The 17,298-nt window shown below is 38.5% G+C and overlaps 1 protein-coding gene across 2 annotated transcripts in view; it reads right to left on the bottom strand.

The window, feature by feature from the left end:
- PCDH9 (protocadherin 9) overlaps positions 1-17,298 on the bottom strand; it is an 819,791-nt gene that overhangs the window by 12,078 nt on the left and 790,415 nt on the right. The gene's annotated exons all lie outside the window — the stretch shown is intronic.

The raw sequence follows: 17,298 nt of genomic DNA, 5'->3' as shown, positions 1-17,298 counted from the left end.
TACTTTGGGATTGGTGAAGAGTCCAAAGTTCAGCATTAGCAATCATCCCACTTCAAAATTCAGGCTTACAGAACTTCTGGGTTGAGCCCTCCTCGCTGACGGACCATAGATCACAACTGTCCGCGGCTATGGTCCGTGCTCTTTCGTTGGAGAGCCCCGATCATTGCGATTAGGGGCTGAAGCTGCCTTGGAGGGGTGGTGGAGTAAGGGGAAGCTGCAAGCCAGGTTGAGGGGAGCTGTATCTCTCCTCCTGGGCTTGGTCTTTTTCCCCCCCAAAGATGACAGAAGCGGTGGTCCAAAATGGCCACACCGAAGAGGAGGACTCAGCTGGATTAAGATTTGTGCAGGAGTGAAGAAAGAGGTGAATAACATCTGAGCCGGGACAATTGGGTGAAACAACTAAACAAAAAGTACCCCGGGATTAAGGTAACATTGAACTTTTAAGAAAAGAAGAGTGAGCAGCGAAAATACAAAGGGACAGGAAAAAAAATAAAAAAATAATTTTGACAGCTAAGCGGGGCTTCGAACCGGGAAAGGAAGAAGCCGGAACTAAAGACTTAATTAAATTGGACTAGGATCATTAGATTTTTGCTGGCCTCAAGTGGCCATTCCAAATATTGCAGACTGGAAAGGGCAGCCCTATCCAAGATAGAAAAGGAGAGATGGTAGGGAATCAGGAATTTTACTTCCATACAACTGAATCTGAGATTTGGTTTAGTGTTGTTTTTCTTAGCATTTCAGCTAAGGATTTTGCCATCATTATCCACCAGAGGCCTCCTTAATATTGTGTGGAATCACAATCATCATCATTCTCTCTCCCTCCCTCTCTCCCTCCTTCCCTCTCTCTCTATCTCTCTCTGTGTGTGTCACACACACACAATTAAGGGAGCTTATAGGACAAAAATACATGTTCCCAAATCCCAGTTTGGTTTATTTGTATGATTTTAGACAATAGACGTAGATAAAAATAATAATCACATAGCTCCAAGGCCAATTAGTAATACAATGTAGCCAAGTTTGCAATGTAGAACAAAAAGTTTGGAAGAAAAGAAAGAAAGAGGATTGTTAGACTATATAGAATTACACTCTTAATTAATGTAATTAACTAATTGTCAATGCTGCTCATTTTGACATGATTGTGGATTTTTTATTACACACACACACCACACAAATATACACACAAAGCAGCATAAAAATAACCAAATGTGATTTGTTAAAAAAATATTTTAGAGCCAAGATACTGTAAGAAGTAATCATGCACACACACACCTCCTAGAGAATGAAATATTTTGGGGAATATTAAAAGAGGCAAAATAGTACATTTGCCAAAAGGAGAAATGGAGAAACATGCTTTTAAAGGCAGAAAGCAGCCCCAGTTTCCTGCATAGTGAAATAGCCACCAGCAGAAGCCTGAAATCTTTAGAAATACATATTTTGTGCCCATTAAGAAAGACTGGCCCAATCTATTCACCTTCAGCTCCAGATGATGGGGTTAAAAAGGACAAGGCGTGACTTTTAGGACATAATAGGATTAACCCACCACCATTGAAATAGCAAGAGACACAAAAGCATCTTCATTGCACAATCCCAAGAACAGTTCAAAGTCACAAAAAACAATAAAAAAATCCATGTATTCATCAAACCAATTTTCCAGCTGTTCCAGAACTACATGCTGTTGGTGCTCATCAATAAACAGAACCCTTCTTTCCAATCAGCCTCCATTTTATTTCCAGCATCTTTCTTCTGGCTTTGAATTGGACTTGATTTTTCTTCCAACAGTACGGAAGGTGCCCGGTTAAACTTTCTTTTAAACATTGATATTTTTTCCCAGTTCTAAACAGGAGATATATAAAGTCACTTGTCAAGCAGTTACATGTTCATTACAGGTAATTATCATTATTTTACTGAATCTGGTTGAGCTGTACAGTATATGCACTCACACATATATGCACGAACTTTCACAAAATCTTGACTCATCAGTCAGTTGTCACTCCTATTTAAAAAATATATATCATGTGCCATTTAGTTGTTTTGATTCATTTTATTTTTATTTTTTGTGGAAACTGGAAACGTTTCAGTGTAGTCTTTATATTTAATGTTTGTTTAGCTGTATTGTTAATTTTTTCCCAGGGTACATAACATGGGGTAACACAAGTAAATGATTTTATTTTTGTTGTTAGCTGCCAATTTTTCTGTTACAAAACCGTTGAAAGCTATAGTATATGTTTCCCTGGATCAGTGGTATTTCAAAGGCTCGGAAATAGCATTGGCTAAAGAACTAACATGTCAAACAAGAATCTTGAATAATCAGTTGATTAAAGATAACTTTAATCATATTTGGTTTCTCTCTTTTGGTTGTATTCATGAAGAAATTGATACCTCTCTTTTCTTCTTTTTAGCCTGATCTATATATCTAGATGCCACTATCAAACATTTGTCACGTACAAATGATTTTATAGAAAGTTTCAATTAAAGAGAATGATTGCAAAGGACCAAAGGACACATCATCCTAAGAAACCACCATCAGAAAACTCCAAAACCTTCAAGAAAGGTTCACCAATAAACAGTAATTTGTTAAAACTTTCAATAATGGTTCAACATTACTCTGTCATTTGTACTATAACTGTTTGGATTGGTACAGCAAGAAAAAAACAATTGCAATCAGCCTGCCTTCCATTAAGGACCTGTATATTGCAAGGGTCAGAAAGAGAGCTGAGACCCCTCACATCCTGCACATAAATTGTTTAAATGTCTCCCCCCCCCCCAGGAAGCCACTATAGAACATCCAACACTTAGGATATTTACCCAAGTAGCAATGGCTGTATTACTATTCCTTCGCCTCTTTTCTACCACCTTATCTTATTGGTATCTTATGACCGTATGACTTTGTTGTTTGTATCTACAACTGGAGCTTATTGTATTGTATTGTATTGTTCTGTATTGTACTCTATTTCTATCCTATCCTTTTTTAAAAAAAAATATTTTTGTTAAGCATTTTCCAACAATTTATAACACATAAACACTTTTTACAACATTACAGCATTGTCAACATTCATATTCACATATTAGTTACAGTATTACTTTTGTTTCTATTATCTAACCAGGTGTCCTGTCCTATCCTATCCTATCCTATCCTATCCTATCCTATCTTATCCTATCCCTATTCCATATTTTCTATTCCATTCCATTCAATTCTTTAGTCCTGGTCCTAGTCCTATCCTGTCATGTTCTGCTCTGTTCTGACTTTTTGCAGTATGAATATATTGTGAATATATAATTATGGGAAAACTGGATTTTTCTCCATTTCTCCTTTCCCTTTAAAAAGGCAAGGAACTACCAAAGCTGGAAATAACAAGGTTTTAAGCACCTTCATGTTTCCTGCTGAGAATTCTCTTTCCAGAAAAGATTAGAGATGGGAAGTGACACTTGGGGGCGGGGGGAGGATGGATGTCTTAAAATGGTGCATCCCAGAACATTGTCTTTTCAAAAGTAGGAAAGATAAATTTTAGAGAAATATAACCTCAAAGCATTCAAAGTCTTTTGAAGTAGTCCTAGTTGATCCGACATTGTCTACCCTTCCTTGAAAAAATATATAACTAATATAGAAAAAGCTTGAGAGGTTGTTGAATCAGAATTTTGTTATGTTCATTACTTGGTTTAAATTTACCTCAGCTGTCATAATTTTGTTTTAAATGAAACTGAAGAAACTTCAGAGAGGCTGTTTTTGTTTTTAAATGGGATTGGAACAGAAAGAAAACTGAAAGATTCTTTCAACAAGGTGAATAGCTTTAAATGTTAATTAAAGTCTGAATTTGAGTCCTTGCATATTCAGATATGCTTATGGCCAATATTGACAATGTAATAGGCCAGACACTCTTTTTTAAATAAAAGATCTTCCATTTTAGGAGCCAAACAACAGGCTGATACAGACATGTTGGGAAAATCTGAAGGGTTTGTTGTTGTTTGAATGTGGCTAATTTAATCAAGTTTTGTTTTGTTTCTTTTTGTTTTTTTACTCCTGAAGAAAATCAGATCCTGAACCAAATCAAATATTTCCTTTTCTGGTCTATCTTTTGTTCTCTCTCTTCTCCAATGTCAGGCCTTGTTGTGACCTGTCATCACCTTGTTCTGACCCAAGCCTTGTTCAAATTAAACAGACACAAATTGTGTATAAAAGCAAACTTTTCTTAATGTGGTGCTGGGAATTCAGTGCATTCCCAGCCAAGAGACATGTACACTTAAATGTCTGATATCAAAAGCAAGCCCTTTCAAAGTCGCAAAAGGCTGCCAAGAACAGAAGATTAATGACTGATTATGGATTAAATATCCACCGACAGAAGTTTAAAATACAAATGGGAGTAAGTAGGACTTCAATGAGGACTATGAGTCTAAAGAACTTCTTTGCTTCCTGCAAAGAACACCTCCCAAGGGCTGGTTTTTATCCCTTATGGGAGGGGCCATCACCTTCCAGCCTTACTCCCGAGTCGCCCTTGCTGCTTCAGCTGCTCTTTCCTTCAAGATCCCTGTGTGCACGCGCACTGGGCACAGGTTCCCCAGGGTCTTCTGCGTCTCTGCTGACAGACTCCACAAGCTCTGAAGACAGCACATCCCCCCCCAATAGTCCTGGCCCCATCCCTGCATCACACACAGGCCCCTCGTCCAAGTCCTCACTATCAAGAGACCTCTGCCATCCACATCTGCTGCTGGCGAACCACAACACACCTGGCATTTCTTCTGTCCAGAGTCAAGTTTCTTCTTTTTTGGGATCTTCTGTCTCAATTGGCCCTGTTGTTTCCCAAGCACAGCCTTCTGCACATATACAGAATCTTCGACTGGCAAAGCAAAATGAAACGGTGCAGCCTCTCAGTTCTGTTGCTTTGTTTTGTCATTCTTACCAAATCTCTGCTTTACCTTCCCAGCAAAGTGGGAAAAAAGCCCTTTCAAACGTCTGCACAGTGCAGCTTCCTTCATTTTTTTTGGGGGGGGGGTGGGAGGAGGGAATTAATCTTGGTTCATTGAAATCTTCTGTATTAAGTGAACACTTTGTTAAAAATGTATGAGAGCCAAAGAAGGAAATATACAGCTGCCCTTTTTCTATATTTCAATTTTCAAGTAAAATGCACGGCTATATATACAGTATATATACAGTATATATATACAGAGGCAGGCAGGCAAGCAGTCACCTTGAAAAACTATCAGAGGAGCAACCGAGCTGCATTCTGCAAAACCTTTCTTTGCAAATATGTTGGGATTACATTTTTTACAAGTGTCTCCCATGAATCTGATTCTTTGGTCACAGATGAAAAGGCAACCGTTGACAGTGGCAATGGTCCAAAAACTGCAGCACTTGCCTACCCAAAACAGCAGTCTACCCTCCAGTGTATAAGATTATTTAGACAGACTTCATAGTTCAAGAAGAAGAGAGACACGGGTATCTTTATCGATCTGCAACATTCACATCTTAGCATGGATTTTACCTGAGTTGTTGTTTTTTTAACTGAAGAAGCAAATGCTGGGGAGACCGTTAGCGCAATGAATCCAGATTTCAGATTTCTTTTTTTAAAAAAAAAAAAAAGCATGAAGGAGAATGAAATAAACCTTCTACAATTTTATATATTTGCAATGAAAGCAGAGCCCCTGATGTGTTGGATTACTATTCACTTAATTAGGACACTATTTATCTTTCATAGTCAAGATGTTTTAGCAGCTTATTGAACCTGTGACAGTCTTTCTTCTTGGTGTTAAATGCCTCAGAATCTTGACGAAAGAACAATAAGATAACATTTGACCAGTCAATTGATGGCGGATTTTTCATGAGTAAGAGCATATTCTTCTGGAGATAACAAATCTAAGGGTCTAGGAAAAGTTTATTTTTCTGAAGGTTTCTTTAGTTGAGGATTCAAAATATCAGTGTCTTTAGATCATACACTTCCTATAAATGCTGGATATATTATCTACCCTTTATACAACTGTATTTCTAATCAGGTTTTCACTTTATGTCTATTTTTTAAATATCATATCTGGTCAAAGTTTTCTGTAGGATCAGCAGGGTGTTCATAGAGGAACTAGGGCATTTGTTTAGAGAAATGGAAATAGATGATAGATAGATAGATAGATAGATAGATAGATAGATAGATAGATAGATAGATAGATAGATAGATAGATAGATGATAGATAGAGATAGATAGTTATAGATATCGTAGTTGGTAGACAGACAGACAGACAGATAGATTGATGATAGAGATAGAGATAGATAGTTATAAATATGGTAGATGGTAGATAGATAGACAGACAGACAGACAGACAGACAGACAGACAGACAGACAGACAGACAGATATAGAGATTGTTATAGATATCGTAGATGATAGATAGATAGATAGATAGATAGATAGATAGATAGATAGATAGATAGATAGACAGACAGACAGATATAGATAGTGATGGATGGATGGATGGATGGATGGATGGATGGATGGATGGATGGATGGATAGATAGATAGATAGATGATAGATAGATAGATAGATAGATAGATAGATAGATAGATAGATAGATAGATAGATAGATAGATAGATAGAGATATAGATAGTGATGGATGGATGGATGGATGGATGGATGGATGGATGGATGGATAGATAGATAGATAGATAGATAGATAGACAGACAGACAGACAGACAGACAGAATTATTGATTGATGATAGATATAGAGATAGAGATGGATAGTTATAGATATGGTAGATGATAGATAGATAGATAGATAGATAGATAGATAGATAGATAGATAGATAGATAGATAGATGATAGACAGACAGACAGACAGACAGACACAGACAGACAGACAGACAGACAGATAGATGATAGATAGAGATAGATTGAGATAGATAGTTATAGATATGGTGGATGATAGATAGATAGATAGATAGATAGATAGATAGATAGATAGATAGATAGATACATAGATAGATACATAGATAGATAGATGATGGACAGATAGACGGACAGACAGAAAGAAAGACAGATAGATAGATTAGAAATAGAAATAGAAATAATACAAATAGAAATAACAGAAATAGAAATAATACAAATAGAAACAGGGATGGATGGATGGATGGATGAATAATGAATAGATAGATGGATTAAGACAAACAGACGCAAAGACAGACAAATAGATAGGAGACAGTATAGCTATATGAGGAAGCAGACACATCAGCCAGAATTGGTCACAAACTATTAGATGGCACCAAGGAAAGGTAGCAATTGTCTTTGCCAGCATCCCATGATTTTTTGGATTCTGGATGGAAAATTTGATAGTTCTGATACAAATTATTCATACCAGAGAAATTGTCTTGATTTTTCATGGCTGCCACACCTCCCCAAGACCAGCTTGCAAATTCAGGGCACCAGAAGGAGTTTTAGATCCATCAAATGAATCTATTAGCTCTTTAACTGATTGAGAGTTTCCCTAAGATGTTTGCCTTAGAGCCCAACCAGTTCTCCTTAACACTTGCAGTTGACATTGGAGTGCCTTCTTTACAGCATGTTGTTGAAGTTCCTGGTCATGCCCTAGCAATGTGACTTGCTGCTGACCTCTCACTGGGCTACCTACAGGGTACAGATTTCCATCCCTTTCCTACCAACCTCAAAAGTTATCTTGGTGTCACTATTGATTGAAGTCCCTTTGCAGATATCCTCTGTTTGAAGAGATTTCCAACTGCAATTGCTTTGACCCAGATGCCTGACCCGTTTGGCATTTTGGCAGATAAAAACCCATTGCTGCAGCATTAACTTAATCTATGGGAACAGGATATGGAATTTTTTTCTTGGATGGAAGGAGGTTATTTTCCATCTGTAATCTTCGTTGCTTTTTAAATATATTAACATGAAGATATTTGAGCCAAAAAAAAGGCTCTTTCTAGTGATAAAAGGAAAACCCAGGGAATTTCCAGATTGCAATCAAATGATGATATATTTTGCAAATAGGAATGACTGGCTAAAGATTACTGGCACAGAAAAGTTGCATGTCATGCCTTTCAAGGCAGCCCTAACACACATTTTACTACTAAGTGATCTGATGATCCACTTTTGCACATTGGAAGAAGAGAGACATTGCACATTCCCTCCATTTTCAAAAGGCAGTGTGGTCTAATGAATCAAGGGGTGGATCACATGCATCTGCAGGCAGGGCAAGTAATGCACCAGTCTCATATCTCTGTCATGTAATCCCTGGCTTTTTTATATACATGTGCAGTGACATCAACAAGTTGCGTCATTTTAATGAAATCTCATCTTGCTGTTGATGACTTTGGATGGACCCTCCACCGTGGCTACCAGGCTCCTTTTTTTTTTAAAAAAAATGGACCCATAGTGGTGGTGGGATTCAGCCAGTTCACACCGGTTCAAGTGAACCAGTTGTTAAATTACCCATCCCCTACTATCAAAGTGAATCCTGGACACTGTGCTGCAATAGAGAAATGGGCAACAGAGCAGCCAGGGAAGAAGAAGGCCGTTTTCCCTCTTTCTTCTCCCTGCTCCTCCTCCACCCCTCATGCCAGCTGCTCCATTGCCCATTTCTCCATTGCAGTGCAGCATTCAGGATCCACTTTGATAGCAGGGTGGGGGGGATAATTTAACAACCAGTTCACCCAGGGTCAGGTTGGCCATTGCAGAAGCTTGTCCCCCATGTGTGGCAGAGCCAGAAGAAGATGGGCCATGCCTCCCATGAAAAACAACCTGATCCTGGGCAAACCAGTTGTTACATTATTTGAATCCCACCCCTGCCCCAGAGTCTTCTGAAATGTAAACTTCAGAATTACAATGGTACTGTTTCAATTTTTAAAATGGAACTAGCCAGAAAAAAAAATCGGTAAGTCAAGCTTCAACAGGCTGAATATATTTGTTTTGCTTTTAAATCCCCACCATTTGCAGAAAGGTGGAAATCCTAACTCTGTCCCATTTGGGACATCCTCACATAATACCATTACAAGATAAAAATTGTGACACAGATAATCTACATCATATCTTAATCTTTTCCCTACAGCGGTGAAGCATTTAAACAACAATACCTGGTCAAAGATAACAGGAAGAAAACAATCATAAAAATTGTTGTTTTTTGAGCCACTAGATATTATTCAGTCATTTTTCTATGTTACAGGTGTTTGAGGGAGCTAAGATCCAGCCTTGTGTAATGGATCATTAACACTAAGAAAGCCTTGTCTCTCTGGAACTTATCAGGTGTTCTAGTTCTGCAGAACAGATTTGAATCTGAGCAGGTTTGGGTGATGAAAAGCTCCTCTTACCCTACTCATATACTTCACAGGTTATTTGACTGCACACCTGTAGTAGTAATATGTTCGTTAGAATACTCCATGTCCCTTTGAAAAATAAATTATTTCCACATGGGTGGGTAGGATCAAACAAGCACAATGTCCGAGATGTGGCAAAGCATTCAGCTGGTATTTCTGAGTCAACACAAGTTTCATTTATGATCTTATTTTACACGTTCTTGATAAATTGGGCATCTGTTCTCTGAGGTATCCAGGGTCAACTTCCAAGGTTTAAGTCAACCAGCACAAAGCAGCAAATAACTATGTTGCTGCTAACTGTGTGATAATTTATTCAGCTCTTGCATTTCTTGATCAGTAATTATCTTGCTTGTTGCTACTCCTATTAAATCAAGCACATATCCACTAGATCAGAATGTCAGCATTTGTTTGGTTCTTTGGGGTGACAAGAATGATAATAATAATAATAAAATACACAGCAACCTGATTCCTTTTTTCATGAGAAAGGAAGGTTAAGGTTACCAAATTTGAGCTGCAAAAATCAATTCAGCCACTAAATGGAATCAAGCAATTAGAATTTCCTATACCTCTTTGGTATCATGTAAAGGTCATCTTGAAGTTTTCAGTCCAGTTATAGTGGCTGTAAAAGTGAGGAGGCAGGATTAAATGTACGAGATGCCTCTCCTGCAACACACTTACTGCTTGGAATGCCACATCGTGTTTTAAGAAGAGCAAGAAGAAAACTATTTCTTCCACACTGTCAAATGTAAATTATTTTCAGTGCTAAATGAATAAATAGTTCTGAAACAATTAGCAACAAAAACACATGGTAAGTACTGAGTAGCTAGGGTGTGGAAGAAAATTTACATACTGTCAAGACCCATGTTATGAAAGCAGCTCTAGATATTATCTAAACCATAATAGAATAGAATAGAATAGAATAGAATAGAATAGAATAGAATAGAATAGAATAGAATAGAATAGAATAGAATAGAATAGAATAGAATAGAATAGAATTCTTTATTGGCCAAGTGTGATTGGACACACAAGGAATTTGTCTTTGGTATATATGCTCTCAGTGTACATAAGAAAAAATAAAATACTTTCATCAAGAATCATAAGATACAACACAGTGATAGACATAAGTTACTAATAAGCAATCAAATCATACATAGGTTACTAATAAGCAATCAAAACATACTAGGAAAACAAATAAAACAATATAAATCATGAAGATACAAGCAACATGGTTATAGTCATAAGTGGGAAGAGATAGGTAATAGGAAAAATGAGAAGAATAATAGTAATACAGTCTTATTAAACCATTTGACAGTGTTATGGGATAAATGGCTTGCAATATTATTTCTGCATCATTGTACACAAGTAGACAACAACTTAGTCTTTCCCAAGTCAAGACATGTCAAAATCATCCTCTTTTATATCCATGGAGCAGCATACAACCCCAGTAAGAGTCAGTCAAGCTTGGGATGGGGACCTTGCTTCTACTTCTCCAATTCTCCACATTGGAGTCTTGGACATATTCTCATCCTCTCCTGAGAAATAGGTTGCCAGAGCAAATGTATGAGGATAACCTTGTACGGTAACCTGCTCCAAGTACACTTAGGTAAACCCATGAGATGATTGCATATGGCGGAGATGAGAAGGATTATCTTCCAATTAAAGTACAACCACTTACAACTTGAATACATTTATTTGCCCTGGAATCTCCTTGGAATCTTTCCATTCTCTCCCAAACCAGCAAGAACAAAGAAAAGTTTAGGAGCATCTCATATTAACAACTCTTTTATCCTACTTTTCTAATGACCAACCCTTGCTGCCTACAATCTGTTCCTGTTCAGTGTCTCATCCTGCTTTTCTTTTACTCTTTCCATCCCTGTCTCTTCCTTCTTTCCCAACTGATGCTGCCTGTGTTCTGGAATCCTGATTCCATTCTCCTCCTGTAACTCTCTGCTTCAGTCTAGGTCTGTTCAGATGTTTATAGAAGTTGGTGCCAACCTGTGTTCTCCACCCACCATCAATTATGATGGAAATAGGCTTTGTAAGGGCAGCAACTAAGCAAATAACATCATGGTAATCATAATCAGACATCTACTTTGCAGGAGAGACAGAAAGAGAGAGAAACACACACACACACAAAGAGAGACAGAGACAGAGAAGAGAGAGAAGAGAGAGAAGAGAGAGAGGGGGAAAGTTGTGTGGGACATTATGCATTGAAGATTTTACAATGGCTGACAAACCCCTTAGATATCAGCAGAGAGATACAGAAAAAAACTCTAACCTTGTTGCCAACTAGAATTCTTCCAGATTCTTGTAGTACAGATAGGGTATCCCCCTAGCACAAGATAACAGTGACAGTAGCCTAAAATCCTTAGTAGGCATGAAAGGAGGGTTGAATATTTCCTTACATAAGGAACTTGAAATATGTAACAGGGAAAGCAAAGCCTCGAGAAAAAAAGGAAAGGAGAAGGAAGGAAGGAAGGAAGGAAGGAAGGAAGGAAGGAAGGAAGGAAGGAAGGGAGGAAGGGAGGGAGGGAGGGAGGGAGGGAGGGAGGGAGGGAGGGAGGGAGGGAAGGAGGGAGCCAAAGACTTTCATTCAGTTCACATGCAGCTTTTGAAAGCTTTTTTTGGGCGGTGTGGGGGGGCTGTTCTAAGACCATTTTCAGAAGTTACTACTGAATCCTAAAGTTATGAAAAGAAAAGTATTCACACCATGGAGGAATAATCATATCCACTGCATTGAATCCTTTTCAATTGAATGTAAACTGAAACCAAAGTCAAATTAAATGTATCTTTTGTTTTCCACATTTCTTTATCTCTAGTTCTGCTATTTTTGAACCAGGGTCCATGGTACATTATTTAAAGCCAGGTCAAGTCTCCAGATCCCACACCCTCCAACCTCCCAAAAGATAGAATCTTGTATATTGCTTTATAGGCAATGCTAAGAAAATTGACTAACCGGCAGAACCTGAAAATCTTCCAGTTTTATATCTCTTATGAATTCATTAGGTTGCCTCGGGCAAGCCACTATTTTTCAGCCTTAGCCATGATATCATCTGTAAGGTAGGAATAATAAGGCTTCTCAACTTCACCCAAAGGAAAAGATTTAGAAAATGGTAGTATTTTTTTTTCTAAACTCAGAAAGTGCTTATTTCATTTTAGTTTTTTTTTTTTCCTCTTCCACGTTTCCCCAATTTTGGTAGGAAACTCACAAAAACATAATAATTGCAATAGAAGTGTGTGTGTATGTGTGTGTGTATTTGTCTAGTTGGGTACTGAAATATCTTCAAGCAAACAAATAAGCTCAGAGAGCACCAAGCCATACACATAACTGTAAACAGAGTTTTGTAGATTAAAAAAACCACTAATTACTTTTAAAAACATATTTAAAAATCCATATCATATTATCATTTCAGAAACTTCTATCCAGTTAACAATAAATTTAATAGAATAATCATGGGAAAGAGTGGGTTGGTGGCCTAGTGGTGAAGATGCTCACCTCCCACTCAGAAGGTTGAGCGTTCAATCCCTGGTAAAGGCAAATGTTTCTCTCCTAAGGTGCATAGGAAAAAAAAATCTGCTGTGAACTCTGTGTAGGCATCAGGAAGGGCATCTGGCCAGTAAATGCTCAGCTCCATCCAGTTGCCCCAGCTCTACCCCAAATTAAGGGATTACGGGGTTGTAAAAGGGAGTATTAATCATGGGAAAATGTTAAGGAAAAACAAGATTAAGATCCAAAAGACAATCAATCATTCCTAGGGTTTCAATTTCCTATTTCAGAATGAGTTCAGGATTGCATCTCCATCCTGGTCAAGCACCATAACTGGTGAAGTAAGCAGTAGATGTCAGCCTTCTTAGATCCACTGCTGTACCCAGAAGGAACACCAAGAGGTCCCATAAAGACCCAATATACATACATGTTTATTGCTAAACAGAAAAAAAAAGAAAAAGAAACGAGTTGCTCCGAAAAATTGGTTCCTGTAGAATTTTACAAAATCAAGGCTGTCCACGTATTTCTACTTCTGCTGTTTGATGCTTATTAATTATGTGGAAATAATGATGGAAAGAATGGTCATTTCTAACGTAATGCCCTTAGAAGAAAGTTGGTTGCCAAGAGTAGCTTCAAACACCACAGCAATGGTGTTAATAGAGGACTAAAAGAAATGTGCAGTAAAAGTTTACAACACTGGGTGGCATCCCACACAAATAGGCATGCTCATACCTGACCTAGGAAAGCATAGGAGTGTTATAATTCAGTTCTCTGTGTTAACCCTCTCCTGCTTGGTTCACTCGCTCTTGCAGAGGGATGCATAAAATGCAGGCTCCATTACAGGATAATGCAAAGTTGCCTATGGATTGAAATTCACTAAACAGAGTGGTGCTGATTCTGAGTAGACATATATGAGATCATTGCAACTCATTTGACTTCATCCCAAATCCTCGAGTACTTTACCCCAGTTCTAATTTCTCTTCTATTTTCACATTAAGGAAAACATGGTGATGAACATGAGGATCTGCAGATTAACTTCTGACATTAAACCAGTCTCAGTAATGTAGTGGTTTCAGAATGTCATCTTGATGACTTTGAACAAGCTCTCTTTTTCTAACCTGCCTTCCTCACATAATTGTTGTTACAGAGATTTAAAGAAATGTGCACAATGCACATTGCAGCATTCCTTGAATATATTAGGTGTTTGAACATTGTCTGGAAGTAAAGACAACCATGCAAAAGGATGGAGGAAAGAAGCAAAAAAGGAAGTGTATATGGATTGTGGCATCATAAGGTGGAACCTGTGACTTATGTCTTTGCTCCCAAAGTTACGACTCATCTGTGCATTGTCCTATGATGTGATTCCACGTTCAGTATGTCTTTCTTTCTTTCTTTCTTTCTTTCTTTCTTTCTTTCTTTCTTTCTTTCTTTCTTTCTTTCTTCCTTCCTTCCTTCCTTCCTTCCTTCCTTCCTTCCTTCCTTCCTTCCTTCCTTCCTTCCTCTCTTTCTTTTCTCTTTCTTTCTTCTTTCTTTCTTTCTTTCTTTCTTTCTTCTTTCTTTCTTTCTTTTTCTTTCTTTTTCTCTTCCTTCCTTCCTTCCTTCCTTCCTTCCTTCCTTCCTTCCTTCCTTCCTTCCTTCCTTCCTTCCTTTCTTTCTTTCTTTCTTTCTTTCTTTCTTTCTTTCTTTCTTTCTTTTTTCTTTTTTCTTTCTTCCTTTCATCCTTTCTCTCTTTCTCTCTCCTTCCTTTCTTCCTTCCTTCCTTCCGTCCTTACTCCATTTCTTCCTTCCTTCCTCTTTCCCACCCTCTTTCTCCAAAAGGTGTTCATATTTATATATTTACATTTATATAGCAATATTTTTTTCTCTCTATCCCCCTGTTTTCCTTCCTTCCTGCCTTCCTGCCTTCCTGCCTTCCTTCCTCCTTTCCTTTCCTTTCCTTTCCTTTCCTTTCCTTTCCTTTCCTTTCCTTTCCTTTCCCTTCCCATTTTCTTTTTTTCTATGCTTGCCTGCCGGCTTGCCTGTCATTGAGATTAGTTTCAGATGCCAATATTAGTAGAGTGTATGCCCTTGTAAATAAATAAAGTCTCAGATCTATCCTTGAATGAAACACTTTTACACATTTTAGCAAAGAAGCTCAAATTGTTCTGAAATGAATCCTTCCTCCTATCTTCTTCCCTTTGGACTCAATCAAACTGCCTGGGGTATGAAAAAAGATGGACACTACATTTCAACCACATCAAAAGGGAACTCAATGAGTTCTTAAAATCCTATAACAAGACCGAGTTCTCTGGCAGTGCTGGAACTGAAGACACAGGATCAGACAAAGAGGAGGAATTGATCTCAAACAAGAAGGAATGTCAACAAGACTCCCAATTTGCAGTTGACAATTTGAGGCCAGATCAGAGGGCTTTCTTCTCTGGTATTTAAAAATGAGTTATCTATAACACACAGACTTGACTTTGATCCATCCTTTGCCACACAAAGGAAATTGAGAGACAAGTGTATTCAATATTATGGGTTGGTAGCCTCTAAGGCATCAAAACCTTGGGGGAAGCAATGCAATTGTTATCAAATGTTCTATAAGTGTTTAGGATACTCTCTTTTGTTCTTTCTTGAAGTTTTCTGCAACAAGCAATGAAACGGAGAAGAAGGGAGGTAGGTCTCTCTTTTTTGGTCTTTAAAGAACCCAAATAACAGAGTTATTATTCTGAATTACTCAGAAACTAAACTAAACGGTATTGAATAGTGATGACTGAGGCAAAGCAATCTGGTTTTTCATCTGAGAGTTTCATATCTGAGAGTTTCATAATTACACATATACGGCAGAGGTGGTATTCAGCAGGTTCTGACTAGTTCTGGAGAACCGGTAGCGGAAATTTTGAGTTGTTTGGAGAACCAGCAAATACCACCAAAGACTGGCCCTGCCCACATCTATTCTCTGCCTCCCAAGTCCCAGCTGATAGACTGGGTCTTCTTTTGTTGCCCTGCTCAGGAGAAAGGAGCTGGAAAACAGGTTAGTGGGGTGGGGAGGGAATGAGTATTCTTCCCCTGGAGTGGGGTGGAAATGGGGATTTTACAGTATCCTTCCCCTGCCACACCCATCAAGCTACGCCCATCAAGCCACAACACGCCCACCAATCCATGCCGACAGAACCAGTAGTAAAAAAAATTGAATCCCACCACTAATATATGGAAAATATTCTAAACACCTCTGTGTAGGCAGGTGAATAATTTTTGAACTATCAAACTTCTCCTCTCCAAAAACACAGATTGAATTCTACCTAAGATATAAGTAAATGATGAATCTGTATCTATATACAGAACGTAGAGCAAGGGTCTTCAAACTTGACAGTTGTAAGACTTATGGACTTCAACTCCCAGAATTCCTCTTCCAGTCATGTTAGCTCAGGAATTATGTTAGTTAAAGTCCACAAGTCTTAAACTTGCCAAGTTTGGAGACCCTTGACATAGAACATAAAATCATAGAGTTAGAAGGGACCTCAGAGATCTTCTAGTCCAAGGTGTCTGGCCCACAAAGTGCTTAGATCTGGCCCACAGGGCTGCCCTAAAAACAGCAAAGGTGTTGCCTCTGCCAAAGTGCCTCTGCCGGTGAAAATGGAGCTCGTGGAAGCACGTGCAGCCCCTCGGGCTCCCTTTTTGCTGGCAGAAGGTTAGCAAAACTGAAAGCAAAACAAAACAAAAGGAGAAATGTTTCCCCTTTTGCATTTGAGCACCCAAGAAGGGACAGGAAAGGAGAAAGGGAAAGAGGAAAGACAAAGAAAAAGGTGGGAAGATGGGAAGAGAGCAATGAAGGAAAAGGAAAGAAAGAGGGGAAGGAAGAAGAAAGGAGAATGAAGAGGGAAGGAAAAAGAAGAAAAGGAAGGAAGGAAGGAAGGAAGGAAGGAAGGAAGGAAGGAAGGAAGGAAGGAAGGAAGGAAGGAAGGAAGGAAGGAAGGAAGGAAGGAAGGAAGGAAGGAGATTATAATGAGAGGGAGGGAGGGTCTGAGGGAACATCTGTCTTATCACTTGGCCACCACAGGTGCCCCTGACATGAGTGATGTCGAGCTGGCCATGCCCACCCTGTTCCCCCAAGGTCAAACACAACCACGATGTGGCCCTTAATAAAATCGTCTTTGACACCCCTATTCTAGTCCAACCCCCTGGTCAAGGCAGGATACCTTATATCTTCCCACTCAAATGGTTGTCAGTCTGTTTGGGGAAACCTTCAATGATGGAGTACTCACAACTCAAGTTGTTTCATTGATTAATTGATCTCACTGTCAGAAGTTTCTCCTTACTTCTAGATTGTATCTCTCCTTAATGATCTTCCACCCATTACTACTTGTCCTGCCCTCTGGTGCTGTGGAGGTGTTTGTACAGGTTGTATCAAAAAGTCACGACCCATAAGCTAATCACCAAACACTTGTGGGTTTATATTTACTTATTTTCCCAGAAAAAAAATATGTTACTGTACTTAAGTATGCTGAAAGGTCGTGCAAGTAAAGAAGT

Source organism: Notechis scutatus, chromosome 5 (genome assembly GCF_049901735.1).
Source record: "Notechis scutatus isolate UNSWTSFEM ecotype Mainland chromosome 5, rNotScu1.2, whole genome shotgun sequence".
Lineage (NCBI taxonomy): Eukaryota > Metazoa > Chordata > Lepidosauria > Squamata > Elapidae > Notechis > Notechis scutatus.
Note: the sequence above shows the minus strand (reverse complement) of the source record. Positions and strands in the feature narration are given on the sequence as shown.